Source organism: Sceloporus undulatus, chromosome 4 (genome assembly GCF_019175285.1).
Source record: "Sceloporus undulatus isolate JIND9_A2432 ecotype Alabama chromosome 4, SceUnd_v1.1, whole genome shotgun sequence".
NCBI classification, from domain to species: Eukaryota; Metazoa; Chordata; class Lepidosauria; order Squamata; family Phrynosomatidae; genus Sceloporus; species Sceloporus undulatus.
The window spans coordinates 107,474,211-107,497,677 of NC_056525.1; the positions used below are offsets into that span (position 1 = coordinate 107,474,211).

The window sequence follows — 23,467 nt, forward strand, 5'->3', positions numbered from 1 at the left end:
CCGACAGCAAACCTATAATGGGGTTTATTTGGCAGGATTTGTTCAGAGGTTTTCCATTGCCTTCCCCTGAGGCTGAGAGCATGTGACTTGCCCAAGGTCACCCAGTGGGTTCATGACCAAGCTAGGAAACAAACCCTGGTCTCCATAGTCCTAGTCCAATACTCTAAACACTACACCACACTGTCCCTCTCTGCCTCCCCTAACTCCCCTTAATCCCACCTCACCAAACTCTCTTGCAGACAAGTCTAAAAGTTATATGTTTTCCTCTATAGCTCTCTCCCTCACAGCATTTCACAAGCTGTGAATGGTTGGCTGTATCCAGCCTTGCCCAGATTCTCACTTCATACCTCCTAACCAGGGCTAAGAAATAATTAGTTACTTGTAGTTTCTTTCCCCAATAACGAAGGTATAACTGCATTACGTTATAATTATAACTTGACAAAAGATAAATTAACTTCTTAGTGTAATAGTAAATGTTAAAGTTAATTTAACAATTCCACTAACTGGGAAGAGTGACTACCACAAGGCTCAAGTTTTGGCTTGTGCTGTGTCTCATGTTCTAAGGTGGGTGTTGAAGCAACAACAAAGCGGAACGGGAGAGGAGTGTGCTTTCTGCTATGGGCCAATACAATGCAGCATTAAGATGTTTGTTTTTTAACCAAAAAGAAAGTTGTTTAGTTGCTCTAAATGGAAAGGTCAAGTTACTTTTAAAATTTAAAATTGTAACTATAACAGTAACTATCATTACAGAGGGGACTTGGGGTGACAGTTATGTAATTCCTCCTTAACCATAACTTTACAAGCTCTGCACAGAACAAATGGACATACTGTATGAACAGATTCTCTGACACTTTTTGCAGCTGATGGTGAAACTCTTAGGGAGAGAGGATTATGGAGCTGACAGACTGACAAATGGTGAAGCATGTCTGCAGAAAACACTACAATTGAAATAAATGCACTCACTCCAATTTGAGTTGCAAAACACATTAGAGAGGAAATGGTTCCAGATACCAAGACTTTTAATGGGCAATTGGAGAATGGTTTTCATATTAACTTTGTGCCCTGAGCACTGCTTGCTGTTGTAAATATGATTGTAATGCCCCCAAAAGATGGCATTATAATTCTGCCAGCTCTCACAGTATTGCAGATGCTTGTGGTGGGTTTTTTCCTCCAGATAATGTTGTAAGCCAGGAATTGACAGAATACTTCCTTCAATAATATACTTTGAAGCATTCAACATATGGTAAAATGAGAGAAAAGGTAAATGAAAAGGATAAGGTTTATCTTAGATTGTCAAAGGTATAAGTACAGGTATATATGTACATGGTGGAAATCTACACTCTAAACCAATAATATGGGGTTTTTGGTTTGCATATTAAAGTAGTCTGATGGTGGGGGACAAGCAAAAAACCCCCCAAATCTTCTCCATATGTGTGCAGCTGTAAGCCCTATCATGGCCAATGTTGTCTGGGGAAGATGAGAACCGTATCCCAAAACTTGAAGAGAAGACTATGATGGGATAGACTGGTGCCTAGTGTTTTCATCCTAACATTGCTTCCATGAATGGAACAGAGTTCATGTTGAATGACTGCAGCTGTCCTTCCTCCTTTTTTCCTTGTGATGGGATGCCCGTACCCTGAACATCAACTGTGGCACAACTATGTACTAAAATTTATTTATTTTATTATATTGAAAGATTTTATATCCTACCCTTCTGATACAAATGCACCACTCTGAGTGGCTTGCTTACACAGTTTAAATATTATGATTTCATAGAAACAATAAAGTAAAATAGCACAATCAAGGAATCAGAATAAAACACTATCTCTCATATACAATGGAAGCCTACCAGAATAAATGATTTCAGCAACTGACCAGAAACAATGAGTGAAGGTCTATTGCACTTCATTGGTAATTTGGATGCAGCAACCAAAAAGGCCCTTCCTCTCTTCCTGCTTAGATGTCCGGTACTTCCATTCTGAAAGGCCTTTCCTTGTGTTTTATTTTATTTTGTGATCGAGGGCGGGGTACAAACCGCCGCTTTGCGGCGCTTCCCCGCCGCCGCCATTTGCTCAACTGAAACCATGTAGGGCTTCCAATGGTAGACTTAAGCACTTTGAATCATGCTTAAGAACACATTCATAATCAGTGCAGTTGCTTAAGGATTAGAGTAACATGGCCCTGTTTTCGCTAACTTTAATGAAGACATTTCTCTGTTTTTTCCCCTTAGAGGAAATCCTGAACTTTATATAGCAACTTAAAAATATGAAATACAGTACTTAATTTTTTTAAGAGTCCTCTACAGATCTAAAGTCACTTTGTTATTTAGGAAGATAAATTGTATTATCTGTCATGTAGTTTGCTTGTAACATTATAATATTTGAGTGTAATAAATTTAAAAGTAAACCTTAGTTAGGCAATATTTCCAGGTTTACTAGGTTTTTCTTTAAAAAAAATCTTGTTAAAAATAATGATAACAGCTGCCCTTTCAGATTTTTCTCACCCAGTTTTTGAGAAGCAGGAAAGGTCTGACTTGAAAACAGAAGACATCAACAACGTTATACAGTACTAAAAACAAAGGCTGTGGTTCTATATCTTGGTCTATGGACTTCACCTCACAAGAAAAGAAAGGTGAAGCCAACTGGGACAGTAACAACTTTCTCTGTGTGATTCCTCCTGTCCTTGCAGCACTTCCATTCTCTTCCGAAGGGGAGACATCAAAATGTGCCTTTTGCTGTACAGGAAAAATCAGTTCAGCAAAATATATGCTTTGATGACCATCTCCCTTCAGGGAGAGAATGGAAGTGCTGCGAGGACATGCAGAACCGCACAGAGAAAGCTGTTACTCTCCCAATTGGTTTCACCTTTCTTTCCTCATGTGATAAATATGAGGGCACCAGCAAGAGTGTCCCAATCTATATTGGACTATAGTAATGTATGTCAACACTCCATAGCCAGAGACTCTGGCAACAGTTACTTTGCTGGCTCTTCTGCTTAGTAAATGGTACCATATTGCAGGAAGGATACATTTTGCAGCTGCGATTCTGGCCACAAAACCTGAACACGTCTTCAGTCCTGCAGTTTTTGAAACTTAATTTTCAGTTTAATGATTTATTTCAGCTAATGATTTATTTATAAATAATTAGAAATAATTTTGGGGAGAGTAAAATATGGGAGGGTTGGAGTATAATCCATTTTTTCCAGTTTCTCAAAAAATGAATCAAAACAGTAAAAAAACTTTGGGCCAGGGAACAAAGGGGTGGAGAAAGAAGGAATATCACACTGAGGTGTGTGTGTATATATGTGTGTGTACTAGAACTGCAGGCCTCCATATCTCTAACTCACATTGTTGCAGCAATATTCTGAATACTCAGCACTTCCACCATTCAGAGGAAGAATAAGCACCCATAGAAATTAACTAAATAAATCATAAATAAGCTCCTGTTTTCTTGTCTTCCCTAGTTTTCTACTTTTTGCATGAAAATGGGAATCTTAAATCATGGATAGAAACAATAGAGCACCTCAGTTTCTCTCCTCTCATCATTCCTGGTTTCCTACCACCATGCAATGATACTGGGGTCATTCAGATGTTGTTGTTTTTAGCGCAACTATGCAAATAATCTCACTCATGCATTCTGGGTTTGTTGTTCACACTATTTTTTTTATCAGAACCACATCTATACACATCTCTGCATGTTCTATTGCCCACATGTGTCAGCACTGTGAATAGAGACAGAGTCAATGATATGAGTGTATTCAAAACATGTTCAAGGCATGCAGTTTTATCCCAGTTTATCCTGGGTCCATCGGCATCAATTATTCACACAGCCAACAATACAAATCTTTCAGGAAAACGAGGGGTTATTCAGATGGTGAAAATAATCCAGGTAGAATCTGGGTTGAATCTTTGTTGTTCACATGTATTACAAATGCATCCAATTAAGTTGGGGGGGGGGCTGCCAAAACCCCTCTTAACCTGGGATAACCAACGTTGGATTTCCCCCCGAGTTTTTCTAAATGATTAGGATTCTCGACTGTGTGAGTAACCAATGTGAATATACCCAGGATAAAACTCTGCATGCCTTGCTTCAAATGCATTTGCCTCATCGACTCCATCTTTATTCAAGCGCTGACACATGTGAACAATCAAACTTGCAGAGATGTGCAAAGATGCAATTCCAAAGTGTGAATAACAAATCTGAAATTCAAACAAAAATCCTCCAAGTAGTGATACCTTTATTAGCCAACCGAAATGCACAATATGCTTGTTGCAAGCTTTCAAAGCTCCACTGGCTTCTTCATCAGGCAAGATGTTACGTACCAAACAGAAGAAAAATTAAAGATGTTAGTCAAATGCTGAGGGTATCTTTAGCAGCCGGCCCCTCCTTGTCTGGCCATGAGGCAACTGGGCAAAGTCCAGGAAATTTAAAGTCCATTGGCATATTGACAAGGACACCTCTTTTGCAATCCAATATGTCTCCATTCCTGTGAGGCCAGAGGCCTCTTTGTAGGCAGAAATTTGTGAGTGAGATTATTCGCGCAGTCATACTAAATAACAACAATCTATCAATAACCCTTGGGAACCCACCAGCCCAGAGAGATTATGGCTGCCAAAAAGAACTTAATTGGACACATTCGAAATGTATGTGGACAACCCAGATTCAGCCAGAATAAACACCAGAATAAACCCAAAGATTCAATCCAGCACCCAAATAACCCCAAAGACTCATCTGCTCTGCAGAAACAATCCAGGTTGACACTGCTTTGACTGTCCTGATTTAAGGCTAGGGAATCCTGGGAACTGTACTTTTGCAAGGCATTTTTAGCCTTCTCGGCCAGAGAGCTCTGGTGTCTGTGTCCCAAGAAACTACAATTCCCTGAGCAGTTAAAGCAGCCTGTCAGTAAGGGCTGTTCGACAGTGAAACACAGTCCCTTGGAGAGTGGTAGAGTCTCCCTCCTTGGAGGTCTTTAAACAGAGGCTGGATGGTCCTCTGTCGGGGATGCTTTGATTGAGAGTTCCTGCATGGCAGGGGTTGGACTGGATAGCCTTTGGGTTCTCTTCTAACTCTACGATTCTATGAAACTGGATTGTTTCTGCAGTGTGTTCTTGCAGGGACTGTTTGGACCGACTCCAATGTCCCCCTCCTTCTCTTGCCTTTTGTACCCAAGTCCCCCAAAATGAGTAGTCCCCCCCCCTTTGGGATGGGAAGCCTAATCCAGAGGGCACTCTGCACATGCTCAGAGGCAAGGCAGATTTCCCTGGTCGGCACTTGGAGGCGTTTTGTCTTCTCCTTCTTCCATTCCAAACGCAGCTGAATCCCTGAAGAGAATGAAAACGAAACCTTGGCAACATGCAAAAGCCAGAGCCCCTGGCTGGAGGCTGCTGCCAAGTCCCTGCATTTAGTCCGCCTCTGGCCTTGCCTGCCTCCGGGGCGGGAGCTGCTGGAAAGCCAGGAGGAGGACGCCATGGATCGGGGGCTTAGCCGGGATCCCCTGGACATCGAGGTACCCACTTCTAGGGGAGAAAGAGGGAGGGTGGCAGGGCAGGCTTGGCTGCATCCACACTGGAAGTGCGGATCAGGCTCAGGTTGCATCCACACTGGAGAAATAACCTGGTTTGGCACCGCTTTATGTCCTTGTCTGGCTCAAAGCTATGGAATTCGCTCTGGCCCCCCCAACAAACTCCAACTCCCAGAATTCCATAGCCTTGAACCAAGACACTTAAAGCGGTGCCAAACCGGGTTATTTCTCCAGTGTGGATGCAGAGGAGCTTGGTCTGGCTTCTTCCCTCTTAGGCAGAGGCGCCAAATGGAGGACGTTTTACACTGACAGGAATTCTGTCTTTTTCGCCCTGCTCAAAATGGAGGCCCGTTGGGGCTTTTTCAAGGCCTGACATGGAAGGTGTGTCCTCCAAAAGGAGGACCTGGGGTCACCGCTGGGCTCATGGCGACCCTGAAAGCCATCCTGTCATTTTTCTCTTTCTATCTTTCTTGGCAAACTTTGTTGCCTATTGGCCTCCCTTTGAGGCTGAGAGAGTGCCACTTGTCCAAGGTCACCCAGGGCGCCTCTGCACTGGAATGCAGTTTGAGGAGGCTTCCATAGACCGTGTGAATCCACAAATCCCAGGATTCTCAAAACATAGATCCACTTAACTCAGTGTTTCTTAGGACGGTGTAACAGAATCAGCCATACAAACATTTGGGAGGATTTATGTCCCAACAATAGAGTGGCCAATTTGCCTATTTCTGTTGTGAAGGTGTCACTCTTTTCATTTGTTGTCTCATTTCTTGTCATCTCTGAGGTGTCAAGTGAGAGCCAGTGGAGTGGGGTGGTTTGAGCCTTGGACTAGGACTCTGGAGACCAGCGTTTGAATTCTGGTTTAGCTGAGGAAACCCACTGGTGACCTTGGGGCAAGTCACACTCTCTCAGCCTCAGAGGGTGGCACTGGCAACTCCCCTCTGAAGAAACCTCTGAAGAAACCTGGCAAGAAAACCCCATGATGGGGTTCACCTTAGAGTTGCCATAAGTCAGAAACAACTTGAAGGCCCACAACCAAAGCAACAACAACAACCACTAAAGATGTATCCTCAATGAGTTTTTTGTGGGTTTTTCAAGCTATGTGGCCAAGTTCTAGAAAAGTTTATTCCTGACATTTCGGCAGCATCTGTGGCTGGCATCTTCAGAGAATGCCAGCCACAGATGCCAGCCACAGATGTAGGTGAAATGTCAGGAATAAACTCTTCTGGAACATGGTCACATAGCCCCAAAATCCCACAAAAAACTATGGATGCTGGCCGTCAAAGCCTTCGACTTCATATCCTCAATGGGTTTCCTCTGGCACGGGGGTGATTTGAACTCTGGTATCAGAGCCCAACAGTCAAAGCACTACTAGATATCCCTTGGTAGCCCTGGTGAATGCCCTTCTTAGTGGTTGCAGTGCCCTTTGATTCCATTTTAAAACCAGTGAAAGATTAATCCCTTTCAACAGCCAGGTAAAGGCAGGGGTAGCCCTATTGATCATTCGGACAAATACCAAAGTCCATTTTGTGGTAATCATTGGCCAAAAAATAAAGGCACAAAATGCTCAGGGCCAGCTTTTGCAACCTTTTCCTCCAATAGCATCTCAAAACAAGATGTAAGCTACATGGTTTGAATCCCTCCAGCATAAAAAAAACAACTGGGTGACCTTGTTCAAGTCACTCTCTCAACTTCAGAGGATGGCAATGATGAACTCCCTCTGAAGAAACTTGGCAACAGAACCCCATGATAGGGTCACCTTGGGGTTGCCATACATTGGAAACAACTTGAAGTCACACAACAACAACAACAAGCTCACCTTAATAAAGCGGTTATCACTCACTATGGTCTTTAGGCACAGAGAGATCTTGTAGCACCATTGAGACTAACTGAAAGAAAGAAATTGGCAGCATGAGCTTTCCTAGACTAAAGTCTACTTCCTCAGATGCATATGGAGGAAGTTGACTGAAGTCTAGGAAAGCTTATGCTGCCAATTTCTTTATTTCAGTTAGTCTCAGTGGTGCTACATGATCTCTCTACTGATTCTATAGATTAACACAGCTATATCTTTGAATTCTACCACTATGGTCTTTGGAGGGATTCTGGACTTCTGGCATTGTATTTTGGCCAGGACAGCTTGCCTTCTGAACCCTTTCCACCTATGAAACCAGTGTAGAGTGGCCAAGCTGAGAGTTGCAATTTCTGAATTCTGTCCATAAATATAATTACAGTCTCACTGGAATTTATCGCATGGGAATGGGATGTCATTGTCCTGTCCCTATCCTGTGCTTCACCTGCGATCACGGCAAGTACTTTCAAACTAAATCGCAATTATCTGGACATTATCCCATCCAGAAAGCGTGAGTGAAAGTATTATCAGAACATCCCGTTAATGCAATTCCATTACACTGACAGGATATGACAGGATCAGCGCAATGTAGTGAGAAAGCCTTTTGTGTGATCACTTTCACTCGTACTTTCTGAACAGATAGGGGTGTCCATACCCCATGTGATAAAGTGCATTGTGTGAAAGAAACACAGAGATGACCCAGGAAGTTTTGACACCTCTGGCAGAAATCCATAGAGATCAGTGCTCCAAATAAACAAGTACAGTCGGCCCTCCTTACCCATGGACATTCCTCATCCACAGATTCAACCATCCATGGCTTGAAAATATTTAAAAATATATAAATTCCAAAAAGCAAACCTTGCTTTTGCCATTTTATATAAGGGGTACCATTTTACTATGTCATTGTGTTTAATGGGACCTACTTGAGCATCTATGGATTTTGTTATCCATGGAGGGTCTGACACCAAAGCCCAGCAGATACCAAGAGCCCACCTTGAATAGTGCTTTCTCATAATCTGTGGTGAAAATTAGTGTGTGTGTATGCACATGCCTAACATATAATCCTAGTTTTCTTTCCTTGGAAGTATGTTAACTGGGTTCAGTTTCTAAATGTGAGCTTACTTCCAGTGAAGGATGCAGCCAGTTTGCTGCCATTTAGTGGTGCTCCACAATCTACAATTGGAGCCAGGCCTCCTCGAACTGTGTTACTATAAAAACTAGCCTTGGAAAGAGAAGATTGTAGAACAATCTTAAAAGCATCATGAGATAAAGAAGCTTGGGACATCACATCCTTGCCCCTATTTCAAGGCACTCCGACTGTATACAGTGGTCTCTCCACATTCATGGGGGTGATGGACACCCCCCCCCCCGTGGATGTGGAAAAACCACTAATAATAATAATAATAATAATAAACCTATTATTTTTACCTTAGAGAACATCTTTCTAGGAATCTCTAGGTCCTCCAGTGCACCTCTGTGGTCAACATCTGCCAGAGGTTGATCATAGAATCATGCTGGAGGACCTACAAATGCCTAGAGAAGTGTTTTCTCTAGGAACTTCTAGGTTTTCCAGCTCTGTGGTCAGCCTCCAGCAGAATTGCATTGGAGGACTTAAAAATTCCTAGCGAGAACATATTAAACGAAATGATAAATAATCAAATCTGCAAAAATCAAATCCACAAATGTGGATGGCCAACTGTATAGTAGAAATGGCAACACAACCTTCACCTTTCAGAGTTTGTCTCACTTGTCATTGGCTTGGAATAGTACAGGAAGGACAGAAATTTATTACCTTTTCCCAAGTAGCTTGTCTCCTCTCCTTCAAATCTGTCTTTCCAGGATTGACAGTCAATGTAAGTACTGTACTTTAACGTTTATTTTAAAAACGGAACCATCCTTGGTGAAAGGCAAGAGCATAATCTGTCCTGGAAGCACTGATCCACCTCTCCTCTATCATCTCCCCAGGGTTTAGTGTGAGCACAAACAATTATGCTTGCTGGAATTTTTGAACTTCTTTCGCATTGTTTTCCTTTAGATCAGTGGTACCCAAACTGTGCCCTTTAAGGATTTTCTTTTTTTTGATTCATTTAATAATGACAGACTTAACACAATTCCAAGCTTCTGCCACCTCCTTTCTATTTAAATCTTTCATAGCTGATGTTAAAATATCCATATCCATGGCTTCCCTCAGTTTTACAAACCACTCTTCTTTTGATGGAGTGTTTTCTTGTTTCCAGAGCTTTGCATATACTGTCCTTTCTACAGTCACCATATACAATACTATACGTTCCTTATTTTTCTCAATTTTAAGTTTATGCGTCATATTCAACAAAAATGTAAGAGGGTCTAATGGAAACTTAATCTTTAATATTTCTTCCATCAAGCCCTGTATTTTTTTCCAATACTTTTGAGCTTTAGGGCGCTTCCACCATTGGTGAATAAAAGACCCTTCTGGTTTATGATACTTCCAGCATTTTATGTTACCTGTATTGTACATTTTGTTTCATTTATAAGGAGTCATATACCAGCAATACATCATTTTGAGAAAATTCTCTTTATATTCCTGACAGAGAGTGAATCTATTTGAGTTTTTCCACATTTTCCCCATGCCCTTTAAGGGATTTTCGACTTCAACTCCCAGAATCCTAATCCTAGACTGGGAGCTGAAGTCCAAAATCTCTTAAAGGGCACAGTTTGGGGACCACTTCTCTAGATCTTTTGTTACACGCCCCTAAGTTTTGCCCTCAACTTATCCAAGGATCATATCAAAATCCATAATTTTGGCTCTTAATCTAATACATGAAGTCGACTTATAATCGAGTATATACAGTATGCAGTCCTGTTGGACTGCAACTCCCAAAATTCTTCACCATTGTCTGTGCTGGTTAGAGTTGCTGCCCAAAAACATGTGGAGGACTGCCACCTCTCCACCTGGGAAGTTGCCTTTTTAAAATGAAGTTCTGTTACACTTTACAGAGTTAGAAAAGGAATCTGTTGCTGTTACTTGCTACAATTCTGTGGGGAAAGTAACTAATTGCATGGCTTACCGTAATTCTCTGCTTGTTACTTTCCCGTTACTTTCTATTATTATTCTATTGTCTTATGCCAGTTTTTAAAAGAGAAAAAACCTGTTGATAAGGGAATGGTGTAAATCTTGGGGGGGGGATGTTATTTTTAATTTATAATTTTTTAAATATTTTCAAGCTGTGGATAGTTGAATCAGTGAATAAAGAATCCATGGATATGGAGGGCCAACTCTATTGTAAATAAATAAAGCGTTGACAGTCAATGCTTTCAGGTGTTTTGAGAGGACATTGGAAAACAAGTGGTCTCTTAGATATATGTTATTATCAGATACAGTGGTGCCTCGGGTTATGAAAATAATTCGTTCCGCGGCCGCTTTCGTAACCCGAAAAGCCTTCGTAAGCCGAAAACCCATAGGCGCTAATGGGGAAAAAGCCGCGGCTCTGCCGCGGCTCCATTTAAAATAGCGCCGGAGTTTTTTCGTAACCCGAAAAAACTTTCGTAACCCGAAACAATAAATCCCTATGGGATTTTTTCGTATCCCGAAAAATTCGTAACCTGGGTATTTTGTATCCCGAGGTACCACTGTACAGAGTTGGATCCAGATTTTATATTCCATTAACAGAAGCAAATCCTTTTCTTTTGTGGGGGCACCAGGCTCCAGCAGAAACCTCCTGCTGGAAAAAAGAGACAGTGGGAAAAACTTTGTGGAATTGTCTTGTTCACTTCCATCCTGATGTACTTTTAAGGAGTGGGCTGTAGGGGGAAAACAAAGAAAAGATGGCAAAGACTTCCTTTCTTTCCACTTCTTCCATTGTGGGCTGAACTCTGCTAAATGTTAATCTGGGTTTAGATAGAATTTTGCAGATCAAAACTTGGAAGATGTAACAAGTGAGCCTTTGACTCTAGACAGAAGTTGCTTTCGCTGAATCAGCCTTATGGAAATATGTATGTCATCTACCCTCTGCGAGTGTTTCATGGTGAACAGTCTTCAAGGACAGCTTTAATGCTAGGCAGTGGGCAGCTGTAAATAAGCATACATCTAAATTAATTAGCACATGGAGATGAGGAATGGCTATTTTCTTACCCTCTGGAGATAATGACCATCTTAAATTTAGTTCATTAGGCTCCCACCTGGTGATATGATTAGAGTGCTATGATCTTCTCATCTTATCCATCTTCCAGTATTTTCCTTACTTCTGGCATACAGCTTTCACACTATCACTTACAAACATATGTCTATGTGTGCATAGTCACAGCACACACACACACACACACACATCAACTGTGACTTTAAAATATTTGACGGTAAGACAGATAATCTGATTGCCATGTGGCTACATCTTATAATTTATGTAGAGAGTAACTTTTGCCTCTCCAGACATCTTTTAAAAAAGAAAAAGAAAGAAAAAAAAACTTTGTTGGCTGAAAGTTGTCAGTTAATTTTTAGATTGGTGAGGCCTTTTAAGAGTGTGTCTAAAATTAAGGAAGGTTTTAAAAGCCATTTTAAGTAGGATTGGCTCTGTGTGTGTGTGTCTGCAGGAAGATGATGGCTCTGTGTGTGTGTGTCTGCAGAAAGATGATAGATTTTTGCATTGTTGTGTTTCTTCAAGTCATTTTGGTCTTTTGGTGACCCTAAGATGATCCTATCATGGGGACTCCTTGCCAAGACTTGTTTGAATGTGACTTGCCTAAGGTCACTCAGTGGGTTTCCATGTTTGAGCATAAATTCGAACTCTCATTTCCAGAGTCATAGTCCAATGGTCAAAGCACTACACCAAAGTGTACAGGACCACAAATAACATTGTGAATTTTAAACATGGGGTAATAGAGTTTTTCATTTTGGAGACATGAGGAATTTCTGTTCCAGGGGAGAATGCTTCGGGCTTAAGTCTAAATGAAGGCAAAGCATTTAGCTAATTTAAACTGAACACTTGAAGGCAAACCTTTTTAGGGATCCAGTGTTCATTTGATTTGGTAAAGAACAATCCAGTTTTCTGTCTGAATTCAGTGCCCTTAAAAACCTTGGTGTTAATAGTTCTTGTGTTGCATAACTCTCTTATTTTTTTTCATTAGACTTGCTGAGCACTTCACCCTTAGTTTCTTTGGATTGTTTCATAATTGAACCTACATTTTTGAAGAGGACAAATAAACAGTTCTCCCAGTGTCTTAAGCTGAAGTTCTGCACTGCATGCCATGTAGCCTTGTCAGTACATTTGTTTAAACTGTTCTGAAGAAACGAGCAAAAGGAGGTAGAAAATAAATGAAAAGGAAATAGAGGAATAACAGCAAAATTAGTATTGAATTCAGACTTTGTAATAGATTTTCTTACTTTTAGAGCAATGCAGAGAGAGGCTGCCTTTACATTTTGAATCCCATTGATTTTAAGATTTAGCTGTTCTTAACTTTCATGCCATTATGCCTGTGGTCTGTTTTTTAAAAAATGCAGGTAGTCATGATTGTTGAACCTTCTAGAATGCAAGGTAAGGAGCAAACTGTTCAGTCATCATTCTGTGCAATTGACTTGTGAGAAAGTAGCCTATTTCTGCCTTTCAGTCTAGAAAAGAAACTTAATTATTCATTTTATTATGTTTTTTCTTTGCCCTCTCTGATAGAGAAGTGGTCATTTCCACATAGACAACAACTCAGACATTCAAGATTTTAGTGTAGCTGTAGTTGGACAGTACCAGTACTTGAAATGACTAGTGACAACAAAGGAGGGAATTCATGATCTCTTCCTTTTCGTATCTCCAAAACATAAGCCCTCTGAGTTTGTGAACTTTTAGGAAATTACACTGCCAATGCACATAAAAATCCTTCATTGTCATACAATCATAACCATATTTCAGTGGACAGTGCTAGGGAATGGAGAGAAGGGGAGTTATAAACCCAGTGTTATTATCTGGTCTGGTCGGATCTTTTTGTATTTTGTGTTTTGTTGTGTTCTTGTTGTTTTGTAAAATTGAAATTAAGTAGTAAATGAGGTTTACATATAAGCGCATATAATTAAAGGTTGGAGGGAGTTAAGTTGGAAATGACTTGAAGGTACACAGCAACAACAAAGAGTGAAGGAAGTGGGATTTCAGTCATAGGTAGCAAGATGCCATCCAGACCTTGGGTTTGCCTGCTGATGGACACTTAGAAAAACCATTGATAAACAATGGAAAGGTAGACGTATTCAAATTTCTCAGATGCCCAGCTTATGCAGTTGCATAAGACTTGATACCAGACCTTGTTGTTGCTCAACTGCCATATTTATTAGAAATGAGAAACCTGTTTTCTGATGTATATACACCTGCCATAAGGCTATAACATTCTTGCAGATTAGTTATACGTGATATAACTGAGTTGAAAATGTTTTGCTGGAAACGATTATGGCCTTGCCATATACCTGTGGGGAATGGCAAAATGTGGCTAATCCTGTATCCTTTGGACTCTCACTCACCTTGATCCCCCACAACTGATGGGGGAAAAAACCAGGCTTTTCAAGAGTGACAGTCTGAGGGATTTTGGAGGATTAGACAATCCCATATGGCTTAAAAAAGTTGGAAAACCAAAACTGAAAATTAATGTCTGGTAGTCCCACTTTGATCTTAGTTTTTTAAATAACCAAAACCCTGTTTGACCTTCAGCATGTGGAGGGATCTGGAGGTTGAAAATAGCCCCCCGAACCTTCTGAGGTTGCCCAACCCTGCTATAAATGAAATGTGCATTGAATCTAGTGGGACTTACTTCTTAGTAGATATAAATTGGGTTCAGCAGTAAAGTAAATAAAATCCCCCCAATGTGATAATTTAAAAAGTGTAATATCCCGTGATCAACTTGGTGACCCACGAGTTAGGAAATAAATTCTGAACTTCTAACTGTTTAATCAGGCCAATTTCATGATTTGTAGCATGTGACAACAAAGAATCATTTCAACTAGATTGAACTTTCTGATGGCAGGAAATGAATTAAATTAAAATGCCACAATTAAAGCTATGTACTTCCACAACATTTTAAAAAAGAAGAGGCACATAACCCCAAACAGAATGATTTCTTGTAAATAATTTAAAATACAGTAATGGGTTGACATATTTGGTTTTTGCCTAAATATCCCAAAGGCATCAGATCCCATCTGATCTTGTAAAGCAGCACCAGCACTGGTTAATACTTGGACAGGAGACTGCCAATGAATCCCAGGTGCTCTAACCTATATTTCAGAGGAGGAAACTGAAATAAACACCTCTGAGTATTCCTTGCCTAAGAAAACCCTGTGAAATGCATGGGGTCACTGTGATTTCAAGACACATAAAGATGCAAGTATTTGGTTTTAGGATATTTTAATCCTTTCTCTTTTTCAATGGATAGAAAACAGTTTTAAAATCTACCATCTCTAACTGAAATGTTTCATTGATAGCTATTCTTCCTTAGAGATTCTCTCTTTCCTCCTTTCCCATCCATCAAGGTGTTCAAGTGAATGTCTATTACATTTTTTTTCTTGAACTGCTGTTTCTGTACAAATCCAGTGGGTTTTGACCTCTGAAAATGAGTGGAAAGGTTTAAATGATTAAAACTAAACTATCTTTCATTGAACTTTGACATACAAACTATGAATATAATAGCTCCATTGGGCCCACTCTTTGATAGTTTTTTTTAAACAACAACAGCAACAACAGAATCACAGTTCTCTTATTATGAGGTTTTAGAATCATCTTAGCAGGACTTCTTTACTATGCCATTTAGCATTCATATCCCTGTCTATGACTTCATTCATATGATGTTAAAATATGATGGTTAGGTTTGTTACATTGCCAGCTAGTGTCTGTGGCTACCTCTTGGATTTCCTTTCTTTCTTTCTTTCTTTCTTTCTTTCTTTTTAAAAAATTATGTCTCTCCTGCTGGTTTAGACAAGATATATGGATAACATGCCATCCCCAAGGTAGTTTGGAAAAAGATCATCCAGATTGCTTCAACTTTTTGGCAATTTTTCTCCTGTCATAGATAGTTTGCCACTCTCCACGGTGACACATTTTCATTAAGTCCTTGATCTAGGATGACCCTCTGAGAGCCTTTTTATTCATTGTAAGGCAATCTTTCCTGGCTAACAACATAGGGCCCTTTCATAGCAAGCATTTCCGCTCCTTCCCCCTCCACTTCCCCTCCTTTTGAAAATGTGCACTTTGATAAGTTCCATATTCCTTACAAATTCTATTGTGCCTCCAGTGCCATGTTTTCCAACTTAATCCCCACCCCTAATGTGTTGGATTACAATTCCTCCTAGCTCCAGCTGGAAAGACTATTGGGACTGCTGGCTATGATTGCAGTTCAAGGCATTAGAAGGAAAGCTGCTCTGGTTGCCAGCTCCAGACTTTGTTTTGCTGCCAGCTCCAGGTGTTCCCTTTACAATAGACACATTCCAAATAACTAAAGTGTGGTTGCCGTTGTCGTTTTAGGTTCTGAATATGTCTTTTGTTTGCTTCTCTAGTCTCCTTGATGAAGGGGCGGGAGATAAATGCGATGAATGTAAAAATAAAACAAATGTATGGCTAGCTATTGGAGTAATCATTAAACAGTGAATATTTTTTTATCTGTGCAAATTTAGCAGACTATGCAGTATATATGCACAATACCTATGTTTGTACAGATCCTACAAGGGAAACACTGTTGGAGAGTTTCCAACAGTCTCTTCTCCATTATGTAGTCATTCATTACATGTCTTGCTAGCTTTTAATGTATGTTTTCCACTGGGTGACTTTGGGCAAGGCACATGCCCTCAGCGTCAGGGGAAAGCAATGGCAAACCTCCACTAAACAAATATTACCAAGAAAACCCCATGATAAGTTCGCCTTAAGATCACCGTAAGTGAAAAATGACTTGAAGGTGCACAGCAACAACAGTAACAACTACAGCAAATGTATTTCCCCATTGGGCAGATACTACCAAACAGCATGCTCCTTCCTGCTCCTGTGTGAAATGTGTTATGCCATGGCAGCATTCTACGTTCTCCTAAATGTTTAAAGGAGTGCTTCTGATTACTGTGCCAAGTGTGCCAATTAGCCAACCATGCCCTTCTCAAAGATATTTCATTCTGTCCCCTTGTCATACAGTCTTCGGGTCATTCCTTCCAGCCATTACATAATATTCTATAATAATAATAATAATAATAATAATAATAATAATAATAATAATAATAACAACAACAACAACCACCTTTATTTCTACCCCGCTTTCCACAGGTGTGATCAAGGCGGCTTACAAAAAAATGAAGAACGATAAAATACAATTAAAACATCAGAGTATAAAAATTTTAAACGACATTACAAGGGGATATAAACAGGAATCTATACAAATCACATTCATCAGGGGCTGAATAAGCGACACTATTTACAATAATCTGGGGTCAAGAAAACAGAAAAACAAGGGGCAGAAAGAAAAAACACTATTAACTAAAGTGAAAAAGCCAGCTGAAATAAGTATGTTTTTAATTGTTTCTTAAAAGAAACTAGTGATGCAGAGGAGCGGAGCTCTGTGGGAAGCTTATTCCACAATGAGGGGGCAACAACGGTAAAAGCCCTCTGTGAGGTCCTCGCCAGATGAGATTTGGGGACCTCTAACAGATTTGTCTCGGATGATCTGAGTGTGCGGGGCGGATTATATGGCTTGGGTACTCACCAAACTGTTTTGAGAGTCTCTCTCCATGCGTTTATATTACAGTACTTCTAAATATCTGCTGTTCCCTGATTTTTTTTTTGCATGAATGGTGCCCTTTTTCACTATACAATCAGCCCTCTATATCCACCGATTCTGCATTCATGGATTCAAGTATCCATCCAGTTTGAAAAAAATATTTTAAAAATCCCCAAAAGGAAACCTTGATTTTACTATTTTATATAAGAGATACAATATACACCATTGTATATAATGGGACTTTAGTATCCATGGATTTTGGTATCCATGCAGGGTCCTGGAACCAACTCCCAGGGGATGCCAAAGGACCACTGTATAAGTAATGGTACTCACAGTTTAAACCTCAGAAACCTCAGATATACTACATAGATATATGCCACAATAAGATCCCCTCCACCCTGATATCCCTCTAGAGACTGCAAAAGGGATGGAAAGAATATTTGATTATTTTAAAAAAATGGATGAAGGATATTTTTCTCAAATGCTGTGAAAACTGTTGAGAAGAATCCTGGACTGATGAGAATCTTTGCAAAATTCACACCTAGTTATTTTTATGCAGAAAACAGCATTTTCTGTGCATGAAAATTTATTTTTGTGCAGAATTTTTTTTTAATTAGGGTTAAAAATGCTGTTTCATTCATGAAAAAAAAATGCTTCAGTTGGGGACCTACTCTGGCCAAAAGTTGCACAAGGTATTTTTTTGTCCCCAAACAGTATTTAAACTGTGAATAGTCTTAAAAGCTGCAGTTACATGTTGCTTCATTTGAAAGAAAATTAGCTAAGATTTACATCCTTAGATTGCAGCATGTTCGGCTCTGACATGTTTCCAAATCCTATATGCACACACTGTAATATGAAGTGGGCTTGGGACATGGCTTCACATTCCAACAACACTTGGAAGCTATTATGAGGGCCTGGGACAAATTGCTTATTCTCAGTTTTATTTCTTGATCTGTGAAGTGTGAGTAACAGAGTCCTATCTCATAGAATTGTTACAAGAATGAGTAAGATAAAGTACTGGTGTGGTGTAAACATAAGTACTTTGCAATTCAGGTTGTTTGCAGATAATATGGAAGATGACACTGTGAAAGTTGAGAAAAACTTGCAGCACAATGGACAGCAACAACTGCAAGATGGGGCACTCAAAATAAAGTTAGGATAGAAGAGGTCTAAATACCCTGAGGCAGTGATCCTCAAACTGTACTCTAAGAGGTTTTGGACTTCACCTCCCAGAATCCCAGACTATTGGCCAACATGGCTGAGGCTTCTGGGAGCTGAAGTCCAAAATCTCTTAAAGAGCACCATTTGGGCATCACTGCCCTAAAGGCACCAGATCCCACTGGGTTTTGGAAGCTAAGCAGGGTCAGCATAGTACTTTGTTTAGCAAAGAAATTTGGTGGGAGACCACCAAGGTGCTGTAAGCTATATTTCAGAGTACGGAGCTGACAAAACCATCTCTGATTATTCGTTATCTAAAAAAACCCTATGAGATTCATGTGGTCACCATAAGACAACAGGTAATTTTGAGGGAATATACATGCACAACATGTTGAAAGACCAGCTTGGTATACAGAAGCAAATATGACATTCTGTTGGCTAATTCATCTACAGAGACAAATACACGAAAACATTATACCGAGCTTCGTTGTGAAAATCTGGTATGCTGAAGCAATTTTATAAATTATTGAATCACAGCAATGGACTGCCTTTCTCCTGTGCCAAAAAAGAGACACTGTATGGAAGGAGATATTCTGTCTGACACCTGTCTAGCTGCCCCCATGCACTTTTTCCTAGTATAAAGGATCTGTTGTTAGAAGGCACTGTAGGGACTGGTTTAAGTGGGTCACTAACAGCTGATGCTCCAGACTATGAGGTTTTATTTGTGCATGTCAGAGGAGACTAGTATTGAATTTAGCACTGTAGTTGAAGATATTGTATCTGCCTGGTGACGTTTTCTTAATCTGGATCAGTGAATGGGTTGCTGAAAGTGGGCACAATGCTAATGTTACTGGTGTTCGATGTTGATAATTGATTTGTTGATGTTTAAGCAGAGATCCTCTGGGAAAACCTTCTTCAACCAATAAAGACCAGTTTGGTGACATTTACCCAGAGGACTTTTTCCTTGGCCACTCCCAAATTATGGAATGGCCTGCTGGAAGAGATCCAGAACATCATGAATCTTGACATCTTCAAAAGGGCTGTCAGGACAGATCTCTTCCGGCAGGCCTTCCCTGAATGATCCACTCGGTCTACCATGAATATTGATCATCTTAAGGAACACTCAAACTGTCCATCCCTTGTCTCTGCTTTTGTCACTGTCTAATTGTTTTTAAATCTATTTTAAATGTTTAATTATGTCAATTTTAATTTGTTGACTGTTTAATAATATTTTAGTGGAGGAATGTTGGGGGGGAGTAACTAATGGGATATATTTTAACTGTATGTTGTGTTTTATCTAATGCTGTGAGGATCCCGTAGGATCAAGGCGGCATATAAATTATTATTATTATTATTATTATTATTATTATTATTTAAACTTTTATTATGCTTTCAAGGAACCACTGGGCTGTTAGTATTACACTGTAATGTTAGGGTATGATCCATGAGGTCCTCCAGATGTTGATGAACTGAATGTCCAAGCAATCCTAGATAGTACAGTGGTAAGGAATCTTGGGAGTTATCCAATAAGATCAGAAGGACCACATACCGTAATATATTATATTATTACAAATCACAGTTACAAATGCTGTGATTACTAAGAACCAACAAAGGTTCCTCAAAGGCAAGTCAAACTACTCTAACAAAGTAGGTGGATCAAGAGAATGTTTTGCATATAGTATATCTTGATTTCAGTAAAGTTTCAATAAGGCCCCTGATTATATTATTACATGTGAGCTGGTGAACTGTGGGCTAGACAGTATTACTATTAGGTGGATTCATAATGAATTGACAGACTGGACTCAGAGAATGTTGATCTTTACCCTGGAGAAAAGAGACCAGTGGGGTCCCTCAGGTTTGTGGTCCCAGTGTTGTTCAGCATCTTTAAAATAAAAATAGGCGGGATACAGACCACCCAAAAAGGGTGGTCTGCCGCCGCCTCCATTTCCGCCAGCAGGAAGCCTCAGCTGCCAAGGCTTCCCCACGGCGGAAAAAGAACCCGCAAAAATGTGCCCGAGTGCACAAATGGCGCACTCGTGACGCAAGCACGACGGGACGTGCGGATGCTATGCATCTGTTGTGGCAAAATGGCGGTGCCCATGTAGATAGGGCACCACCATTTTGACGTACTGAGTACGTACTAGGGTTAAGGAGCGACTGAAAAGGACACTCCCAGGCAACACTAGCACGTACTCAGTACGTGCTTTTTGGCCCATCTGGACAGGGCCATAATTTAAAATTTAAACAATCTTATCAATGATTTATATGATAGCATAGAAGGAATTCATGGGGGAGGTGGGGGATAGCTAATGCCTCAGAGAGCAGGACTGGAATTTAGAATGACTTGACAGATTTGAGCGATGGGCCAAAACTAACAAATGCATTTCAACAGGGATAAATATAAGGTACTACATCAAGGTAGGAACAATGACATTTTCATAAATACAGGATGGTTGACATCTAGCTTGAAAGTGATACATGTGGAAAGGATCTAGGCATTTTAGAAGACTACATCCTAAACATGAGTGAAAAGTGTGATGCGGTGGCCCCAAAAGCCAGTGCAATTCTAGGTACATCATGATGAGCACAGTGTTCAGATCAAGTGAAGTAGTAATGTTTCTCTGTTCTGCTTTTCTATTCTGTCAGACCTTACAAATGTAAAGCAATGGCAGGCAGAGTCCCTTTCTGGCAGTCTCTCTATGAAATTGCTTGTTGCAAATGAAGTAGACAGTTGGCCCTCCATATCCACTGATTTTTATCCATGGATTCAACCATTCATTGCTTGAAAATGTTTTTGAAAATGTGTATGAACTCCAAAAAACAACCTTGATTTTGGCATTTTATATAAGGGACACTATTTTACTATGCCACTGCATTTAATGGAGCTTGAGCATCCATGAGTTTTTTTTGTATCCACAGGGGTCCCAAGGGCCCATTGTATAAGAATGTAATTGGTAGTGGTCTGAGGAGTGATTTCTGAGGCAGCCTCAGATATTTTGCTGATTGAGGAAGAGTGGCAAATGGTCATGTCAACATACATAATGTTCCAGGTCAATCATGTTATATTAATGCATGAAATATTTTTTAAAATCTTATAAGCATTTCTTTACTTCCTCAAGAGTAAAATTATAATAATAACAAAGTAAATAGCTAACAGTTTGATGTTCTTTTATAACTCCCCCAATCTGTCAGCGAAAGAGGCCATCACACGGGAGGAATTTCTCTTAATTTCGAATGAAAATAAAGTGGGGCCAGAATGCATTCACGTGAATTCGCTAGTTCAGCGAATTTACGTGAATTCGAATTGCTTTGGAGCTGACTTCCCATTGCCCGAAAATAGCTTGCCTTTGCCTGAAATTGTTTGTGGTAGTCTATCACACAATAATGTGAAACCCCATGATTGCGTTCGGACTGACTTCCCATTGCCCAAAATTGCATATGGTAGTCTATCACGCAATAACGTGAAACCTCATGATTGTGTTTGGATTGCCATTGGATTATACTTCCAATTTCCCTTGTCTGATAAACTCCAAAGTTGGCTATGCCATTCTTCCTGATGGAGGGCATGCAATGAGTGCTTGATCCACCATGAAGTTGTTGTTGTTGTTGTTGTGGTGGTGGTGTGCCTTTAAATCATTTCCAACCTATGGTGACCTTATCATGGCATTTTGTTGGCAAGTTTCTACAGAGGGGGTTGGCCACTGCCATCCTCTGAGGTTGAGAGAATGTGACTTGCCCAAGGTAGCCTTAAAAACTTCTGTTTGGCAGTGTTCCTCACAAAGGAATCAAGATTGAAACTTGCTGAGGTTTGTTTTGTTTTGGTTTTTTTTTTTTATTTATATACCGCTATTCCAAAGATCATAGCGGTGAACAGCAAGTAAGCTAATTTGCCCCCAACAGTCTGGGTACTCATTTTAGCGACCTCGGAAGGATGCAAGCCTGAGTCGAGGTTGGGCCCTTTTGCTGGTCTTGAACTCGCAACCTTGTGGTTTTGAGTGAATGGCTGCAGTACAGGCATTTAACCACAGCGCCACCAGGGCTCCATGGCATCTCCACACCAGGACCAAACACTGCTTGTAGTTGTTTGCTTGGGTGTGAGGTTTCTTGATCTGGTTGGGCTGTGCATGTGTTTTCCAAGTTTGAAGTCATTTTCCAGCCTTTTGCATCTTTGATGTGAAGCAGTGGCACGCAGAATCCCTTCCTGGCAGTCTCTCTGTGAAGGCAGCAATGTTTGAATAGGTTCAGAATCAAATGTATTTTACAGTCATTGTGACAAATCAAATAGCCCCCCTGTTTGTTGATCAGCCTGGGGGTGATGTTTTATGTAAATGGAGCCTTGTTCTTGGGTCCCAGCCACTTTATGTTGCACATAGAATATTTCAGTGACCTGACTCAAAATAGGGAAAATGAGCAGGCTTTGTTTGTTTAACCCTTCAGGAGCGGCAGCAGAGTTCAAAACAAAAGCCCCCATCCTCAGTTTCACAGTCGCATAGCAACCTCCTGCCCTTTTATTAGCATAGAGTTTAATACCTTTTTATGACAGGACTAAGCCATGTTCTTGTTCAGTCCAGTACAGGTTTTGGCAAGCATTTGATGTGGCAAAAAGGGAATAAAATGTGTGATTGGAAATAACATAAACACAACAAAACACATTCTTGGCTTTAATAAGCTTCTACACACACTGAGCAATGTGAATAGTCCATTGCTGCATTTTCATTTCTAATTGTTTCTCTTTCATAACTGATGGCAAACTTCACTTATGTTTAGAAAACATATTCACAGGTAGCCGTGTTGGCCATACAGCAAATCCACAAAACAGTGATACCCTTATTTGGCTAGCCAAATTGCACATAATTCATGATGCAAGCTTTCGAAACTCCACTGGCTTCTTCATTAGGCAAAGGTGTTAAGAATCATATAGGAGACAAAATTTATAAAATGGCACTGTTAGTCACAGACCTGCATTTTGTCATGATGTTGTTAGTGTGTTGTTCTTTGGAGGGACTTCTGTGCAGGCAGTTTGCTTCTCCTGCTGGCTATGTGGCACTGGGAACAAGGCATCCCAAAATCTAGAAGATAAAATTTGAATTCCATTAGCAAGGTGTCAGACAAGGCTGCATCCTATCACCCTACCTATTCAACTTATATGCAGAACATATTGTAAGGAAAGCACGCTTGGACATGGAAGAGGAAGGAGCGAAAATAGAAGATATGCTGATGACACCATAATACTAGAAGAGAACCTCACAG

General features: G+C 40.3%; 1 protein-coding gene and 1 long non-coding RNA gene across 4 annotated transcripts in view; one reads left to right on the forward strand and one right to left on the reverse strand.

The window, feature by feature from the left end:
* Positions 1 to 4,373, reverse strand: part of LOC121929820 — a 33,749-nt gene extending 29,376 nt beyond the window's left edge. The window contains exon 1 of one of the 2 annotated variants that reach the window (XR_006103754.1): positions 4,322 to 4,373. This is a non-coding gene — a long non-coding RNA (uncharacterized LOC121929820). Of the gene's footprint in view, positions 1 to 4,234; positions 4,297 to 4,321 lie in introns of those variants that run through there. The other variant, XR_006103755.1, reaches the window with a different exon arrangement.
* A 914-nt stretch (positions 4,374 to 5,287) lies between these two features.
* The window catches only part of DPYD (dihydropyrimidine dehydrogenase), a 617,920-nt gene continuing 599,740 nt past the window's right edge, over positions 5,288 to 23,467 (forward strand). The window contains exon 1 of one of the 2 annotated variants that reach the window (XM_042465740.1): positions 5,288 to 5,505. The gene's annotated coding sequence lies outside the window, so the exon portion shown is untranslated. The remainder of the gene's footprint in view (positions 5,506 to 23,467) is intronic. The other variant, XR_006103753.1, reaches the window with a different exon arrangement.